We start from the raw sequence: 19,026 nt of genomic DNA, 5'->3' as shown, positions 1-19,026 counted from the left end.
TATTAAGTTAAGCTAGCCAAGCAATCATTAGGCCCAGAACTGGACCCAGACTGGAGTCCTATCAATGCTGAACACTATGTAACTCCGTCATGCACCTTACAGGTGATGATCCCCTGCCCATTTCATCTTGCTATGCATTTCTTTCCATGTTCTCTCTTCTTCTTCATACAACCACACTGTTTCCTGCTCATTAGTTGAAACCATTTTGTCCATACAACATCATCAGCATTCTTTGCTTTTGGAGGAAGTGTTAACTGATTTGGTGCTGGGTTGGTCAGTCTACATAATCTTTATATCAAAATAATTCCTATTTTAAGATAGAAAAAAATTCTTCATATGCTAGGGAGTATTGGACATTCCTTTTCTGATCCAGCTGAGCTCTCCTTCTGCCAGAAGCAAGAAAGAAGGGATCCATAGAATGCAGATATTTTTTCTCTCCTCTTTTCTTTTCCTATTCATACCTATAGACATATTGCTTTCTTGCACTCATTTTAAAAAAAAAATAAAGAATTTTTTCCATTCTCAGCAACACTAATGCTGGCAGTAAAAGCACATATTAGTGCACCTCTTGACTGCTCCCATCCTTTCCTTGGTCAAAATGCAGCATTTGCCAGAGAATTCATGAACTTTCAGCAACATGCTCTTGTTGAATTGGAGACTGTTGGAACCATCAAAGCATGGGGACCTGGGCTCAATGATTCAAAGTTAATCTTTGCACTTCATCATATCCCAGCTAGCTGAGCAGTGTTGGAGTGTCCATAGCAGCCTGGCGCTCTCCGAGCTCATGGCAAAAAACAAAAGCCGCACTGCTCTACTTCTATCTCTATAATAGCAGCAGAGATCTCTTTCACATGCCGATTTGTCTTTTATGACTCCTCAGTTCATCATCTGTGACTATGCATTGGCCCAAAACTCAAAAGAAAAGTGTGTCTGTGTACCTACAGTTATTTGGTCTATGACTGAACCACCAAACAACTGCCAGCTTACTTTTGTGCATCACGACGTGGTAAGTTTGCCATTTGAAAGCAATTTGGTTACTCAGTGAACCACAGTACACTGTCTGCCAGCTCATGCATAGCACAGGTAGCGTGTCAAATTATACATTACAACTACCCATTGTACCTCTCATTTATAACATCACATCGTATTATGTCAGGTTACATTGTGTCAAGCCACATCATTTTCTCTAAAGGAAACTCATGTCAGGCAGAATTGCAATGATAACTTCCATTCTTTTTTATTTCATTTAATATGAATGACCATCTGCAATAATACCAGTGACCCCCCCCCCCCTTCCTCTTCCATCTCCAAGGACCTCTCAGAGATTTTTGTTTTCTTTACACAAATGCTAGAATCAAATGTGTAATTTCTCATCTCAAAATGCATGCTGCCAGTTTAATAAGAGCCCTGTCATCCAGTCCCTCAGGAATGTCTCCTGAAAGAGCAGGAATCCAAAGATACTTTATTACTTCAAATCAATAATATTAATGTTTTCTGTTCTACAGTGCATCCACATCTCGTCCAAGTGGATTACAGCACCTTGCAAACATTAGCTTTTCAAGAGACCAGCCTGAAACAAAGGCTGCCTTGCAAATGTCTTGGGGCAGCTGCCTTGATTGCTTGTTCACTTGATTTGCTCTGGAGCAGCATGGAATACATACGTACTGCCTTAAGCCACTTAGAAGTATGGATTTGGTGGGAGATCTGAGAACTAGTTCACACCCCCCTGCATACCGCAGTTTTCCGTGTTTAATTACCTGTTATTCTTTTCCCAACACTCTCATTAGATTGTCAGGACATTGGATAAGGGACCAGTTTTATACTGGGCATCTGGGATAACGAGGTATGATCTGGGTGCCTGACACACTGTAATACACTAACTTTGTGTTGCTGGAGGTACCAGAATATGTGTGTATATAGATGCATGTCTTGACCGAAGCAGGCATCTGCCCCAAATTAACCATGCAAATAATGTGCTTTTTCCCCCTCCATCTTTGTTATAGATGGTTATACCTGCAGCCAGGCTGTAGCTATCCTTAAGCTGAAGGCCTCATAATTGTAAAACAGTAGAAGAGGAAGCACAGCTCCAATACAGCTTTCTCCTCAAGGTCTGTCTCATCTTTAAATTCTATGATGAGCTTCTTAATACGATGCAACTGCTGACTCCAAAAAGGTACAAGAGACCTGTGCAAAACTGTCTTCACCAGTGAAGGGGAACCCCCCAAAGGTGTGATGAGGGCTCAACAGCTGGCATCCCCTATCCTCCATGTGGCACGCCAGGCACCCTAGCCTGAGCACCTGGGCATTGTGCTAGCTAGCATGGGGGAGAAATCCATGAGGAAATGAGAGTGACTGCAATCAGCTGTATTTAAGATAACTACCACCTTAAACTTCAATAAGGCCTTGCACTGAGTTCTGCTACATTAAGTTCATACATAATTGCCAAAAGCCTCAGACTTTATGCTCAGCATGCTTATTGTACTGACAACTCAATAATTTTCCTACTTGTATTTTCCAGCAATACATAAATTTTATCCCTTATGAAAACATACTGTGAAGAAACAGAGGTTACTGCTGGTTTTATCTAACTGTAATAGTATGCAGCATTCAAGTGAAAAATACAGAGTTTATTACAGCTCAGATATTAAATAGTTTCAGTGTTCAGAAGGAATATATTTTCTATACGAATTTCATTCTACAAAATTCATGCTTTAATTAAAGCCCTGTTGCTTGTTCATCCAGCCAATACAATGATTCATCTTCGAACACTCAAAAAGAAAAAGTATTCCTACTGAACAACAGGAAAAGAGTGCAAAAAAAGAAATATGCAAGTTTTTCTCAAATAGTTCAGTAAGGATGTGTGTATGTAGTACCAGTTTTTACCACCTATCACTTAAGGGTAGTAGATTAAATGCATTCCCTCTTCACAGAAATCACCTCTCACCTAAGAAAGAGTCCCAGAGCCAGAAGAGGAGGAAAAATTAAAAGTTATTTTTTTATAGCTCTAACCAGTAAATATTTGGGCCCAAAAGCTACATTGATGTTTTATAAACAAAGGTTGAAATATACCTTCCATTTTATATGCAAGCACAGGGATCCCACTGCAATCAAGAACAAAGGATATAAATCATTTGGAGAACTTCACCATAAAGTGCAAATTTGAAATTACAGTACACCAAAACAAGATCAATGCTTCTGGATGCCTGTCAGAAAGATTAGATGTGAAAGATTAACGTGAAAACTAGAACTGTGCATTTCTTTGTTCACCTGAAAGGGGTTTTTCTACACAACAAGGACAGGCTTATAATTATGCAGCATGCTTACAGAACAACAAGAGATGAACTGTTGCCCAACTAAAGAGTGCTTTAAGTAAATAAATAAATAAATAAATAAGATTACAACAACTTTGGACAAGAGACTCTCAAAAGGAAACACGCACCCAACATTTGGGTGTACTTGCTGTACCAAGTCTCAACAGGTCAGGAAACCACAGGCTTATGAAAACTGAGTTCACCTATCCAGAGGACTGGACAACATTTGTGCCTACTTCCACATGCCAAATCTTTTTCTGTGTGATGCTGGGCACGTTGCTCAAAGAGGTAGCTAGTGGTCAGTATCTTTGTGAAGACTGTATTCTGGGTACTTGTTTTAAGATGCACAGCACCAGTTTTGCAGAACCCATGATCACCCAGGACTGATATTATTATAACAATAATAAGCAGCTTGATACATTTCTATAAAGCACACCAACCAGGAACTCAGTCTAGAGTTCCAGGCTCGATATCCCACCTTAGCAGGTACTTAAAAAGACATAATACCACATTTTATATGTAAAAAATTAACATAGCCTCTGCTTCCAGGCCTCCTCTCTCCAGCATTAGGGTGGAGGCGCTCCCTCACCTCCTCACTTCTCTAGGCCCTCACCAGCACTAACCAATAAGTGCTCACAAGTTTTTAAGCACAACCCTGAAGAGCCCTGACAGGCCCCCAGGGAGAAGAAGCCATTACACATTGGGAGTGGGGTTTGGGTGGGGTGCCCCAAAACACAGGCCCACAGCTGCATATGGGCCTGATGAAAAGGAAATCCTGAAAAAGTAGCTATGCGGCAAGCAAGGTCTGTGGAAGAGGATTATTAGCCAAACAATTAACATTCACAGAGGCTGAGAACAGCATCTCATAGCTCTTGAGAGCTTAACCTTGCAGCCTTAGCTTTTTCTGAACCTGCACTTGCTTTGCTATTTAATAAAATTTCCTTCATAGCATCTTATTACCCCCTCCCACCCCCATTTCAGAGGGGATAAGAAAACATGGCACCCACCATTGCAACCCCCAGAGCCCACAAGCTGGTCCACAGAGCCCCACCATACCTGAGCAGTACCGGGCTAGCGAGGGGCTCCCTCAGTGGCCCCAAACACAGCAAGGGGCTAAGCCAGGCCCCAGAGCGGGAGACGAGGCTGTGGACACAGCCCAGAGCCCCCCAGCTAGCAGGGCAGGCCAGGACAGGGCAAGCACAGGCCCACCCACAGCACAATCCCAAGGAGGGAAGCACTAGCCCCAGCTGAGCTGAAATGGAACCGTTCAGCCACGGGCAGGGGCAAGGAGGCCCCAGGTGGGACCACTCAGGGCTGTTTATGCTTATTTGTGCCAGCAGGTATTTTGATTTTTCAAATCAAAAGAGCTGGGGAGAAGGGGGAGGGCTGTTTCATTTTCTTACAGGGGCAAAACAATATGTTTCCTCCAAATTGCATTTTGAGAAATGGCTGACTCACCTTCACCTGCAGCTTTCCTCACAAAACTATTAAACCTGAGACAGAGAGCTGGCATAGAGAATTTCAGCCTGAAGGGTTAAAGTCATAGGCAGTGGACAACAGAGTCTGAAAATAGTAAGTCTTTAGCCAAGTATCACAAACAACATTCTCCTGTGGCATTAAAAAAAAAAAGGGGGGGGAATAGATTCATTTCTTGAGGAGGGTTATGCAAAATAACATCTTTCATAGCATCGCACTGCTAAATGAACCTCGTTCCAATGCTGCTTACACCAGCGTGCCTTTGATGCAATGCTGCTGCTCCTGATTTATTCCAGTTCAAAGGAAAAATGAATCCACCCATGTGTGTCTGAGCCTTTTTGTTATTGAACTCTACCAGAAAACACATGAAAATGTCAGGACCATCTCAGCCTGTCAGCTTTACTTCTCAAAAGCCAGAGCGGTGCATAAACTTGCAAAAGAGCTTCCAGCTCAGCAAAACTCTCTCTTTTTTTTTTATTTTCCAGAGCTCAACACTTTTCTGATCCCCTCAGCAGTGCGCACAGCGCACCCGCTTTGTGCACAGTTACTGTTTGTACCAATAAAACAAACCATAAAATTGGAGTCCCCCGGCACCGCATTCGGGAGACGCAGCAATGGAAACAGGCAGTAGAAACGTTTGGCTGCGGTCGCTCTCATCTCCTGCTGCTGCCTCCCTCAGCTACTCCAGCAGAAATGATTTTGGGACAACACTTGCACCATGAAGCCCTTCTGGCAAAAGCCAGAGCGTTTCTCACTCAGCCAGGTCGAAAGGCAAGGGATGCATTTATCACAAAATAGCTGCAATGGCTATTATATCCTTGCTGCTGAGCACCATCAAACCTCCAGCGCAGCTCCCTTCTTTGCAGAAAGGAGAAGGCCCAAATTTTTATTTTTTATAGCTTCCCATGTAGAATTAAAATTTTAGTTTGAGCTGAGATATCTGGAGAGAAAAGCTAGCAAGGAAAAATCTGGACTGTGTCTGAAATAGGGCAAGAACATGGTTATGAATATATGCCTAAGAGCTTGTAGCTGGATAGATTTTTCTTGTTGCTTTTTCTTTTTTTTTAATTCTCAGACACATTAACTTTTTATGATGTCTCTTGTAAAAGTGTAGTTAAAAATAAAATTGTAATAAGAACTATAGCTATGCTATCTTCCTAATAATATATTGCATTTATTCTGCAACAACACATAGATTTCTAGCACCCCAAACACAATGTCATCTTCAAAGGTCATTTTGACTTTGATACTTGAAAAAAAAAGGAAACGGGTAGTATTATCTACTAATGCTTTACTTCTGTGATCTTAAATTTTAACCTTTTCTTGCTATGATCTTTAAATGGATGCAGGTTTCTATATAATGAGCTGAAATCTCAGCAGATTTAAAATAAGCACAGTCCACCAAGTTGAACTGAGCTGTGCCAATTTATGCCCACTGAAGTTCTGGCCCGCCATTCATAACTCTTTCAGCCATTTCTAACTAGCTTGATACATTCTTTAATCCCCATTTCTGTAATGAGCAGCATACCAGAAAGAGTTGAAACTCCATTCAACTGTACCACATATTCCCTAAAATTCTTAGCAACATGAAATAATAGCATGAACCCAGGACATCCTCACTTTACCTTAAGGTCTAATAGCTTGAGCTATGTGGTTACTTATAATATGGCACTTGTTGAAAGGCTACAGCCAACATCTGACACTATCTTTGACTTTCAGCCTGGTCACGTTATAAGAATTTGCAGAGCCTGGTGGGATATTTCATGTATAATTGGCAGGCTCATGCTTTTCACTGGGAGAGGTAACCTGGAGAATTGCTCCAAAGTCTTTGCTTCTAAAGAACTACTTTTTTGTCAGTAAAACTTGATGTTTTGAAATGCTTATCTTCCTGACTCAGTATTTATACTAGCCCTACCACAAGAGTATTTCAGCCTATAGTTTGGTTTATTGCTTGTTTATTTTTTGGCACGGACCAAACTCTGTAATACCCATCTATTTCAGCCTAGCCACGTGGTATATTAAATACCATACAAAACAGAACAAGTTATCTCAGATCTGGATATACTTGCCAGAGTTTATATATTCATTCATACTGTTAGGTCAACATTTATAATAACAATTCTTATTATATTTCATATCAATTATTATAAGATTATGATCTAGCAGTGCCTGGAGGTCTCAGAAGTGGCTGGCTCATCATGCACATAGTGAAAGACAGTTTTATACTCCTGGAGAAACCATCCAAAATGAATTTGGGTTATTTTAGCAGCTGCAGCATACCTACTAATTTCAGCCTCTGGACTTGCACCAGACTTCATTTGGAGATGCAGAGTGTGAGATGGCAGAAGATCACTTCCCAACAGTTATATTAGCTCATGTTTCTAAAGCAATTCTTAGTGCCTCCCAGACTAAATGTCTTTAATGGCTGTCCCAGGAAAATAAATGGACCATGAGCAGAAATAAGACAGGTTTCAACTGAACAAGGAAATTGTATGTGAGTTTGAAGTCATTTGAGACCCAGATGGAACTGAGAGTTTAGGAATATGTCTCTGATCCGTGTTTGTAGTTGGGTAATTGAAACTGCAATTCTGCTGAGTTTCAGCACTCTGTCATCATCTACATTTAATTTCACCCTCTAGGGTCCTCACTATAGTGCTAAAAATGCATATGAATAGGAGACGTTGCAGACAACACACTGTAGCTGAGTGAGAGACCCCAGAGCTGAAACGACAGAGAACTTTTGGAGAAGGAGAGAGAACAACAGAGAAGCATGTGGTACGGCTGAATCACTCACTGACTTCTGCAAAAGATGCGGTCTGCCTTAACTCTGCTTCTTTTTCCAAACTGAGTAGATGCTGCCCTGCTCCACATATTTATTCCATGGGCATTGCGGAAGCATCTGTCAGAATCAGATGCACAGCTGTAAGAGATCAGTGTTTTGATATGCATCTTTAACACTGCTAAACGTTTACAACAGCAACAAAAACATGAGACCCTGCCTCTGATGCTAGACCATAAGAATAGGCTAATATTAGCAATATATAGGGATTAGGATAATATTAGGTTTACATATACATATGATAGTTATATAAGAATAGGCTAATACTAGAGGATAAGAATAGGCTAGCACGTATTTCTGCATAGAAGGTCTTCCAGACATAATATAGCAGGGGCCATTTTCATACTATGCACAGCTGCCATTCCTGTTGCCTACATATGTAGTACCCGTTAGTGTAAATGGCTTCTTGTCCCATCCTTTCTGCAAGAGTTCAGGGCCACAGGCATGACTGAAAGTGTGCCCCTTCTCTCCCTGACATTCAGCCTGTTTTTCTGCTCAGCCTTTGGCCTCTGCTGACAGCCTCCTTCCTCATTTACTGGAAAACGTCCACAGCATGAGTTGCACACCGGCAAAAATAATGGTCTGCGTATGCGCTCCACACTGCGTATGAAAATATTTTTCTGCTACTGAAGGAATAGGCAGGCCAGCCTGCAGACAGCAACGTGAGAGAAAGACAACCATCCAGTGAAAAAAAATCCAGTAAGAGCTAATGAACTCCCTCTAAAAAGTGCTTTCACTCAATAAAGGTGTTAGCATGCTAAAAGAAATTTTTGTGGTAGTGCAGGAGTGAATCTAAACAACCGATCTTTTGTAAAGGGTCTTCCCATTAGCAATCTCTCAACAGAAATCCCCAGGGGTATTAGGCATCTGTAACATAAACCTGTGCTTAAAATGAAAACTTTCATCATCTTCTGTAAGGCTTTCCTTAATTTCAACCGTGGCAGAGAACAATACTACCTTGCACAGCTGCTGTTTCTCTCTAGACCCTTAACAAGACCTCAGTCAAATCTAATACACATCTCACTTGCTCAAGGCACTCAGACATGCTTTGGAGTGACAAAAAAGCTTTGGCAATGATATTGCTGAGTTGAAAGCAGATTGGTAGGTTCAATAAGTTTAAGAAATGCACGTCTGTGTCTGAAAGGTTTAAAAGAAAGCTAACAGATGCCAGACCTGTTCTTACAATCTAAGTATCTCATGCGCAGGTAGAAAACCAGCATAAGAGCACAATTAGTAAGTTGCCCTTACAAGCTTTGTATTTGCACTGCTCCCTACTCAGTTATTCACATGCCCAGTGCACACACACCTTTTAAGAGTCAGTCCTCAGTCTAGTCTTAATTATGTCTTATTTTGCATTTAAAAGCTTAAAAACATTTTGTGGGCTGTTCAGAGATTCCAGGAACGGTATACTGAAGGAGAAATTAGAGCCTCGATGAAGCCAAAGGGAGTTTTGCCATGGACTCCTGTATTTCAGCCCGGGCACTCACTGTGAGCTAAGCCAAGGCTGCAGTTACTGCTCTGGCAATTTGTAACTACGGAAATGGAAGCTGGTGGCTAAAATGGAGTAGTAAGTGCCAAAAGCCACAATTTCAGTTGTTTCTCAACTATGGCATACCTCTGTCTAAATACCCTTCTAAGAGATACTGCATTACCAAAGTCATTAGCAAGTCATTTTATTTCCATTATATCCACATTTTCATCCAGAAATAGAGGAGAAAGGTAATCAGGTCTCTTATTCACCTACACACACTGCATGTTAATGCAGCTGGAGGTTTTTTGGGGTTTTTTTGGTTGCTTTCTTAATGCTAGACAAAACACTCTGGCACTTATTAGTAGCATACTAAACCCACATCAATTTTACATACACAGAAATACAAACCTAACCTTGTCTTCTACTAAACTTCTTCCTCTGCTTTCAAAAAGATTTGGGGAAAATTGCAGTACAGAACTCCAGATCAAGTAGTCTATTTGCCTGCTTATGCTGTGTTAAGAAAATACTCTTGGCATCCCGGAGCAATCACCAGTGCTAGACCTGCTGGCCAGACTAGCTCGCAGCGATGAGAAATGAGGGCATTTACCCAAGGCCAGCTTCTGAAAGGAGAATGTGGGTAAGTTGCACAAATTGCTGAAGGAATTTGCTGTCCTGGGACCAATCCAATCTGGTGTCAGCTTGTACAGTTTGCAGGGTCTACTCAGCTGCAACTGAGCCTTTAAATCAAGGTTCGCTTTGCATGTACTGACAAGTCAATATGACTCTTTAAACAATATTTTCACATTGTTTCATTTTATTTATTTGGTTTGGCTTACGACTTGACTTCAGCCCCATTAACATCCTCTGGGCTGCATAATGTGTCTGGTAGAGTTTAAACTGACCATCCCTGGGGACAGAGGTATAAAGTGTCTGTTGCATGAATAATTCTCTGAAAGCACTCAGTCTTTGCGCCATGCGTTATGAACCACCAAGCTCAAAACACAAACAAGTCAGGGTGGAGCCACTCCAAGCACTGGTCACCTCAGGTATATTTTGCTCCTTCTCTTGATCAAACAGATTCAGGCTGTCACAGCTCAAACGTGGAGGTGACATAGCCTAATTAAAAACATTCCTGAGTATCACATGAATGCCAAATAGAGCCTCATACATAGCAAGGTAAAAGACATGTAGTTAATTAACTTAATGCTTGATTGACTGGCACTACCACACCAACACAGAGGATCAGCCATGTGAACACAAATGAAACATCGATGTACAGAAGCACAAAGGTTAGTTAAATGAATAGCTTCACTTGATGACAGAAGCTAGATACTAGCTTCCTCTTTATGTCTTTGCAAATCTCTCTTTTAAGTCCCATACTAAGTAAATCTACAGTATCTGCGAGGTATGGCCACTCATCTGAGGCAAATTGCTCCAGTAACTATGGAAAACACCATTTATTGAACTTAGAGCTAGTCACACTTCAGAACCGTTACCACACTTCAGAACTGTTCTAAAATACTTGGGTAGGTATTTTCTGATGGAAAGAGTTTGCCTTTTGTGGGAACCTGCTGTTGCTGAAAAACAACACAACTGGAAACACACCAGTTTATAGGAGAAACAAAGTTCTCATCCCCAATTCCGGCATGGACCCTGTGGGACACAGAGCTTGGCGCCTTATGCCCACATCCTTCCCTGTGCGCTGCACCATGAAAATGCTAATGAAACATGTGCCTTACATGCTTACACATCTCTCGTCTTCTCCACACATTTTATAATGCGTACACTTCCCTTTCAAATGGTTCAAATAATTGCTTGAGGAATCAAGCTGCAACTGAGCTGCAGTCAAATAGAGGTTAGTGGCTTTCTATTAGGAAGGAATACCAATACAGAAGTATGAAACTTCTATCATCACAAGTAGACAGATTTAAGCCTGACACTCTGTCAGGGCTCCTTTCCCAGTAGGAATTTGAATGAGGAATATATAGTAAATCAAAAAGTCACATAGGAAGTTGCCATAACCTACTAAATGGCTCTAGCAGTGTCAGCACACAAGCTAGCTGACACGGAGCAAACCAAGCTATGCATTTTTAGTGTCAGCTAAAATAATAACTGCCCTATATGTGCACCTTTACAATCCACATAATAAGTTCCTGTGATAAGTGATATTATCTACACTGTGGAGCCAAGTTTCTGGCCAGATCGCAGCTCTAGATGTCTGCCAGGGTCATGTCCAGACTCCAGTCTAAGATGAGACCCTGTCCCTCTTTCATGCGTAGTTTCCATGGGGAGGAAGCTGGGCATATGGGTTGGTACAAATCCAGCATGCTCCAGCCTAGCCCCTGAGCTCCCTTGTTTCAGAAACCAGGAGATCACCATTTGATGTATCCTGTAGAGCCAGACTCTGATGCTCTTATTCCTTCCCTGCTTATGTGCACTGTGTTCAGACTTCCCTCCCACATATGTGTCTTTTACTTTGTATAGTAAAACCTGTCTCAAGGATTGCGGTAGTATCGCAGGTCCTGAGACAGCTGCGGAGGGGCTCTTTTGCACTGCACAATTTCATTAGAATTTCCAGGATCACAGCACTAGAAATAAAAATAGATGTAAATGGTCAACAAGATCAACCTTTAGGGGTTTTACTGCTGCCTTTCATAGGATGTTGGCTAGATTGTGTTTACTTTACCAGGTTTCCCAGTAGAAACCCAGCAGGAGCCAGAAGAAAGATGTTGCTGTTCAGCTGATTTGTATTGTCTTGTATCAGCCTAAGGCTGGGGTTCCGCAAATTCCCAACAGCCACCACCAAGCCTTCCCCCTCAAAAAATGCCAATCAATGTCACCTTTCACAGATACCTGTCTACAGATTTTGTGGACCTAGTTCCCAACACTTCACTAGTCTTGCTTATTATCATCAGCACCTTTTGTCTGCTTTCTGCCACCTTTCATGGATTGATGACCCCACCGCTATGTATTTGTGGAGTACTCCAGCTCACTGTATTAGTCAACAATAATATTCCAGATTCCATCTGAAATTTTCTACCCTTGCTGCCTTCACAGTCATAGGATAGCACATACATTTACCAATGTAACCATGCAACAGGAGGTTGTTTAATAACACATTCCCAAGGAGCCAGGAACTACAAGGATGAAAATCATTGCAAGCTCTGTCTGAACCAGCTGGACACCCTGGATTTGAGTCACACGTAAAGTGGATACAAAACTTCAGGGACTGCTTTTGCTCTCAATCTGTCATTCTTTTAAAATGATTATTTTTTAAACTGTTCAGTTCAGAATACTCAGGGGGAGCTGAATTCTAATTCATTACCAAGGCATCTAGCATTTGACTGACAGTGATGCAGGCATACCTAAATAAAGGAGATATTTGGAAGACAAAAAAGCAGCAGACATTTTCCTTACTGCTTTTTTCACACTCCTCATGCAGACCTACTATGCTTCCGTGGTACGGATAAAAGTAGAACAGTCACTGGTTAGGCTTGCTGCAGCAGAAAAATGTTAATAAGAAGTCTTTTAGGGTAACCAGACAGTGGAGTGGCCATTTCTAACTTGTTATTAATGATCACAGTGCTGATCCAAAGACCACTATAGGCAATTCAGAGACTCTGACTGACTAACGGGATTTGGAACAGCCCTGAATGCACTCATCCACACAAAGATTTCTGTTGGGAAATCAGGGTGGGCGTAAATGGGAGTACACAGACAGCTCAGAGCCACTGTGATGAGCAAAGTCCTGCAGCTAAGGGGTTATTTTCACTTTAACTGAAGGACAAATCTTGAGGTAAAGATAAAATGCTAGGTTCTTTTCATTCATCTTCTGGATGGGGAATGTTTTTAATCATGGTTTTAGGCGTTTTTTCCCCCCACTGTTTTCTCTCTTTCCTATGCAATCCAAGATTCTTCTATCATAGCACCAAGAATTAGTGGAAAAAAGCATATATCATAAGATTTATGGTAAAAGGCAAGAGCTGACAAAAGTGCAGTCATCACTGAGGAATCTTTATGGGCAGCCTTCACATTCCCCATTTGCATGCAGCAGTTACCAATGCCATAATATTCTTAACATCTAAGACTTTGCTGCATGTGATTTCTCTTGAATAACTAACATTTGTCTCTTTCAGGCAGCCGGTATAACATAAATCTATGGAGTTCGAGATATTGCTCATTTAGATTTCCTTATTTAGCAGCTGAGCCTCATGCCTCCACCATTTCTTCTGGCACATCTTATCTTTGAAAAGAGTCCTAATGACTCTCAGTGGCTTCGTTTAACAGAGTAGACATCAAAGGTCCATACCTGAGTTACTTCTAGCCCCTATCTCTGTAATTCCCTGGTCAGGCTTCTAATCTGAATTATGCATATGCTTTCTAGAGCCCCAATTCTGCTGGGCTTTTTTGGCAGAATGAAGAAGTCACTAAACAAGTGAATATTGTATTTCAGTAACATATTCAGTGCATGGTTGTAAGTATAGCTCCTTTAAAAGCACTGGCAGTTGCAAATTTTCTGTGACACTTCATAACATTATTTTTCTGTAAATTACTTTAATTCTGAATTTACAGCTGCAGGCACAAAGATGGGAATGTTTTGTGATGATTTCTTCTGTCCTCAGTTAATTAGCATGTGGAAAGACTGTCATCCCTGGGGCATGGATGGCTGGTGTCTGGAAGGCAATCAGATTTTCTAAACAAGTCCAGCTGCAGATGGGCCAGATTAATTTTTCTTTGAGTTCAAATAGGGAAAAAAAATACATGACTCATGGAGCTGCTATATTTACAGATGGTCGAAATGTGAAAGTCCACAGTGCTTCCAGTAAAGTTGATGTAGAACACAGAGCTCATTCAGGGGTGACAGCATCTTAATACCTTTGAACTGCGTTAATATCTACCTGCAGTATTATCGACAGGCATTCAACATTAATTCTGTGAAAATATTATCAGGCAAGAGCAGAGTGCAAATGTTACAGAATCACTTTTCTAGACAGAGGCAAGTAATAACAATAGTGCCCAAAGAAGATGCCTAAGACCACCCCTGCCCTGAGGTTAGAAATTCCTCTACTGCAGCACAAAACAAAAGGAAAGATATAACATGGCAAATCTTTCTCCCCATGAATATAAATATCTGAAAGGGAAAGAAAGTCTCCCTGGAGAAGGGCTATCTGGTAAAGGACCTTTTGTTGGAAAACCTGTGTCTGTAGACTCAGGCTTTTGTAGATGACGGAGATAGACTTCAACTTGTCCATGATGCATTCAAGGTTCCCGTGGTTCATATCACTGCTACTGCCATCCCATCAGCCTTAGCGCTTGAGAGCATAATCAGCTTACAGATGGGAAACTAATGCTGCTCAGAGAAACAACTTACATCTTGCTGTGTGTCATGCGCCTCATCGCCCTCTGAGGTGAACACTTCCAATGCACAATCAACACTACGTCCCGGGAACTATCACGCACTCCACGCTCCCCATGTTGGAGGCCAGGAACAAGCCCAAATGAACATATTTGAAGCCATGTGTGCATAACTGCATGTACAAACAACAAGGCCAGCCTTGGAATTTGCAGATCCCCAACACAGCTGTTCTCAGACACTCTGGTATATACACTGGAATGAGCTTTTCCAGGAAAGGGTGAAGCCACAGGACCTTGGCAGATACATGATGTTGATGGCGCACTTGTCCAAGCCTGGGCTGGAAAGTCTGTACACCACCAGGACACATCCTTGCTGTGCCAGGGTTGTGTCCAAGCCAACTCAACCTCCTGATAGTAGGGCTGGACCTAGAGGGAGTCTCACGTTCTAAACATCTCCATCAGGACATCTCCCTCTCAACTGACCACTGAGTTCCCCTCCCAGGCAAGCACTGGAAGTGGTTTGTTGCAGGAGGTGGGCAGAGACTTGTAGAGCTGTGGGTGCACTGAGCAAGGGTCAAATGCCCTGTTACAAATACACATGCCTGGCATGAAAGAAGCTCAGTCTCATTTGTTTCCACTCCCTCGGCTCTCCCTTCCCACGATGAGCACAGAGAGCCAAACTCTGATTAATTCAAGACAACAGCAACAGACCGCAGCTGGGTGTCATAGTCATATGCTGTTTATTGGGATGCCCAGTTGGATCTTCGCCTACAAACTAGATCTGACAAATGGATATTGGTATAAGCAAACCGCCTAATGGAGCATTGCCTTCTTCTTACCTGCTGCACTGTCCTTATACTCACAGGCATTGTCTAGTAAGATAGGAGCAGGGGAGGCAGGAGACCTGCTCCTACCCTTCCTTTGATCTGCTTGTGACTCCAGACAAGTCACTTTGTTCAAATGCTTCTAGTTTCTCATCTTACCTCTTTTTTTCCTCACATTCAGACATAAATCCTGCTGTGAAGGATATATCCGTACTATGAATTAGAGCAGTAGTCAAGTCCTACATCAAAGACTTTAGCATCAATTAACAAAAATCCTAAAAAACTGTAACAGTGCACCCAGGATTTTGAACTTGGACACAACAGACCTGCTATGGCTTATGTGCATAATTCAATTTTTTTTTTTCTCCTAGTTAAAAAATTACCAAAAAAAGAAAGAGCCTCTAACACTGTAGCACTGGCTGTCCTCTCATTTATACCAGTTCTACAATTCATTGAGTTGAGCAGCGCTGTTTCTAATTTACATCATTTAAATGAAAAAGAATCAAACCCTGTATCTCTAGAAGCAATCCAGCCACGCTACTGGATAATCGCCTGAAATTTCTATGGCAACAAGAAGGAAATCGTTCGGCCTACTGTCTGGGTATTTTCACTCTGTGTGTATGAGAGAGAGACAGGGAGAGAGAGAATATTTAACACATAATCAATTAAATTTCACCTTTGATCTAGTCAGTTGTTTAGAAACATTATCTTGGCATCAGTGAATGATTTTTCTCATGGGCTGACAGGGTGCCTGTTTATTTTCTATAAGGAATGATTAAGTTAGACATCCTTGTTCTTCCTGTGAATGAATGGTGAAAAATGGATTCGGTATCGATTGGCCTATTTAGCAATGCTCCTGGATCTCTGTCCCTCTGCTCTTCATGAAACCTTAGCCCTGGAGAGTATCATCCTCATGCCTGACCTACCAAAATCTTTCCATCAGGCACAACACCACATTTTGCTTGGCCCCTGTGTGAGCGCTTAAAGAAGGAGAGGTAGGAGGGGGCACAGAGGCTTTCACAACCTTTAACAGCTCACATGTGGGAAGAAATGCATTCCCTACTCTCCCTACTGCAGGGGCACCACTCCTGTCTCATCTTGTCTCCGCTCAGCGTCTCAGTAGAGTCAGCAAATGGCTACAGATATGCAGCAGATAGATAAACTATTAACCCAGATGCCACTTCTTGACATACACTGAGGAAACAGCAAACAAATTCCTCAAAGTGTAGTATGACCAATTGCCCCTTCTGAGATGATACAGGCCTACAGCATGGTCAGACCTATGCCTTAGCTGGAAAGCTCAATTAGGCGGAGTGGATTCATACCAAGACCACTGACGTGGATCAAAAAGCTCCTGGTGAATTCTGTGAGGTTTGTGTCAGGCTGAAAATATTGATTAGGGCTTTAACACATCATGAATTTAAGGCCTGATTGACACCAACTTGGGCTGCTGTGTGGCTCAAGATCCAATCTAAACCTAAGCGTATGCTGAATTTATGTACAACACACCAAACTACATCCTCCTCCTGGACAAATAACAAGTTTCACAGCATATGGAACTGAAATTAAATCTTCTCTGTGTGGGCAGAAAAAAGATTTGGTAATATCCAGATCTTTTCACAGTTCACAAAAAGCAACGATCCAAGTTCAAGCCCAGAATCTTGATGGCCTGATGGCATATTATTCCCTCACTGTAAAGGGAAAGGACTGTCTTATGATAAGAAGCCATCAATATGGCTAAATATGGCTGCATTTGGCAATACTGTCTTTCAAAACTGCGTACTTGTAAAAGCAAAGTCAGTCATTTACACATAGGTGCTTTACAAAAGCATTTGTATGCAAACACAGCATGGTTTATGCAAAACATGAGATTTACCATTTTGTGGCATGTCACTTGAGTCTTATTTCGCTGGATAGTATCACCTAGATTGTGCAGGATCAGACTAATTTTAAGGCGCAGTCTAGCATTCATAACCAGTCAGACCCAGAAATGTAACAAACTTTTCATTTTGTTGCCATGCAATCAACAGTGACAGAAAACGCTCTAATCCCACTAGAATAGCATTGCAATGTAATACAATCAAGTACTTAGCACTACTAGCTTCTATCCTTCCGTATATGGTTTTAGGCATCCTAATTATCTGATGTAAATTACCTCTGTGTAAACTTGCAGTGCTTTACAAAAGATTTTCAATAAATACTAATAATGCTGCTGAGAATATTGATAGCCTGCTGTTGAGATAGAGCAAACATCTCCTAGCCCTAGTTTTTATCCTAATAACGATGCAGCAACATATAGTTTCCCAATTATATATTACTGCCTGCCGAACAAGCTCTGTTTCTGTTAGCCCAGAATGTCCACTGGTCTAAATCAGAGGATCTATTGCTATGAAACGACACCTGCACAAGAGCTGTAGCAATTCACCCATTTCCAGGCTCAGGATTTCTCCAAATTATAAATCTTCTGTCCACCAGCAATGCCCTGGAGTGGAAGGAGCTGTGAGATGATTAAAGTGAATAAATAAAGTGAACAAGCCAACATACATTTCACTCTAAATAATAATCAGGCAGCAGGGTCTGACGAACTGAGCTGAATATGTGCCCGGGAGTCAGAAATTCCCATGGTTTAACTGCAGTCTCCTTGGACGGTTTTCTTTACCTCTCTTTACCTTGCTTTTCAGTTTCTCATTTTTATTTACGTACCCTAGTTAGGTCTTTTTTTCGTAAATTATTTTGAAGGTAGAACAACAATTCAACACGGTGCCATCACTCTTCTGTAAAGCATTGCCACATATATACATTTTTGCTGCTGGTGCAACTTCCCTCATCTGTATCTTCCCTCAACGTACGTCTACACTGTAGTAAAACCTACCTACACCAAGAGTGCTGTGCTTCATGGTATTATGGACAGCACCTGGACTATGCTGGCGTGGTCACTGTCAAGGATGAGGTTTTCACCGTGCAGGGCACTGTGCAGTTATACCGCCACAGGCAGTCCATCGCTGCGGTCATGTGGTGGGGAAGGATAAGTAAGCTACGGCAGAGGAAGGAGAGGTCCCAGGTTACAATTTGCTCAGCCATCACCAGTTGCTGGAATCGGTAAGCACTGGTGGGGATGCAACTGTTTTATGAGAAAGCAATAGCTACGCCGTGCCAGCACCTGCTCCAGCGTGGAAGCTGGTGCTGGCTGGTGAGGGAGGAGGCAACTTGATGTTATCAGGATTTCTCCTAGGTCATACAATGAAAACAGAGAGAGCAGAGTTCTGCTCTAAAATTCCCAAAAACCCTTCTTGGAGAGTCCCTGAACAATACTAGCCAGACATGCTGAGGGAAAGGAGGCTGCTCTCTTCCTCACCTACTGTATAGAAATGATTGGATCTAAACAGACTCAGATTGCAGGCTGTAATTCAGATGCTTGGTTGACAGCCTTCATGAAGAGAACTCACTGATTGTGAAGCTGTAACAAACACAAAATTTGGACAAGTGCTGAATGAGTGGGATACCCAAAATCATTAAACACAGTTAAACACATTTTCTTGATTCATTCCATGACAGATCTCAGGTCAAGATTTTCAAAATCACCCCCTGAAACAGAGTTCCCTTGGCCATACCAGCACCTGTTTGAGCAACTTCATTTTCAAAATCATCAAGTATTCAGTACCTCTGACTGATCCCAAGAAATATGAAAGGAATATAGATGCTCAGTAGCTCTGAAAGAATCGTAATATTTACTATGGGCTAGGCAGAATG

This window comes from Egretta garzetta, unplaced genomic scaffold, assembly GCF_000687185.1.
Source record: "Egretta garzetta isolate BGI_Z169 unplaced genomic scaffold, ASM68718v1 scaffold170, whole genome shotgun sequence".
Classification (NCBI taxonomy): domain Eukaryota; kingdom Metazoa; phylum Chordata; class Aves; order Pelecaniformes; family Ardeidae; genus Egretta; species Egretta garzetta.
The sequence above is the reverse complement of the archived record's forward strand: the minus strand, read 5'-3'. Positions refer to the sequence as shown.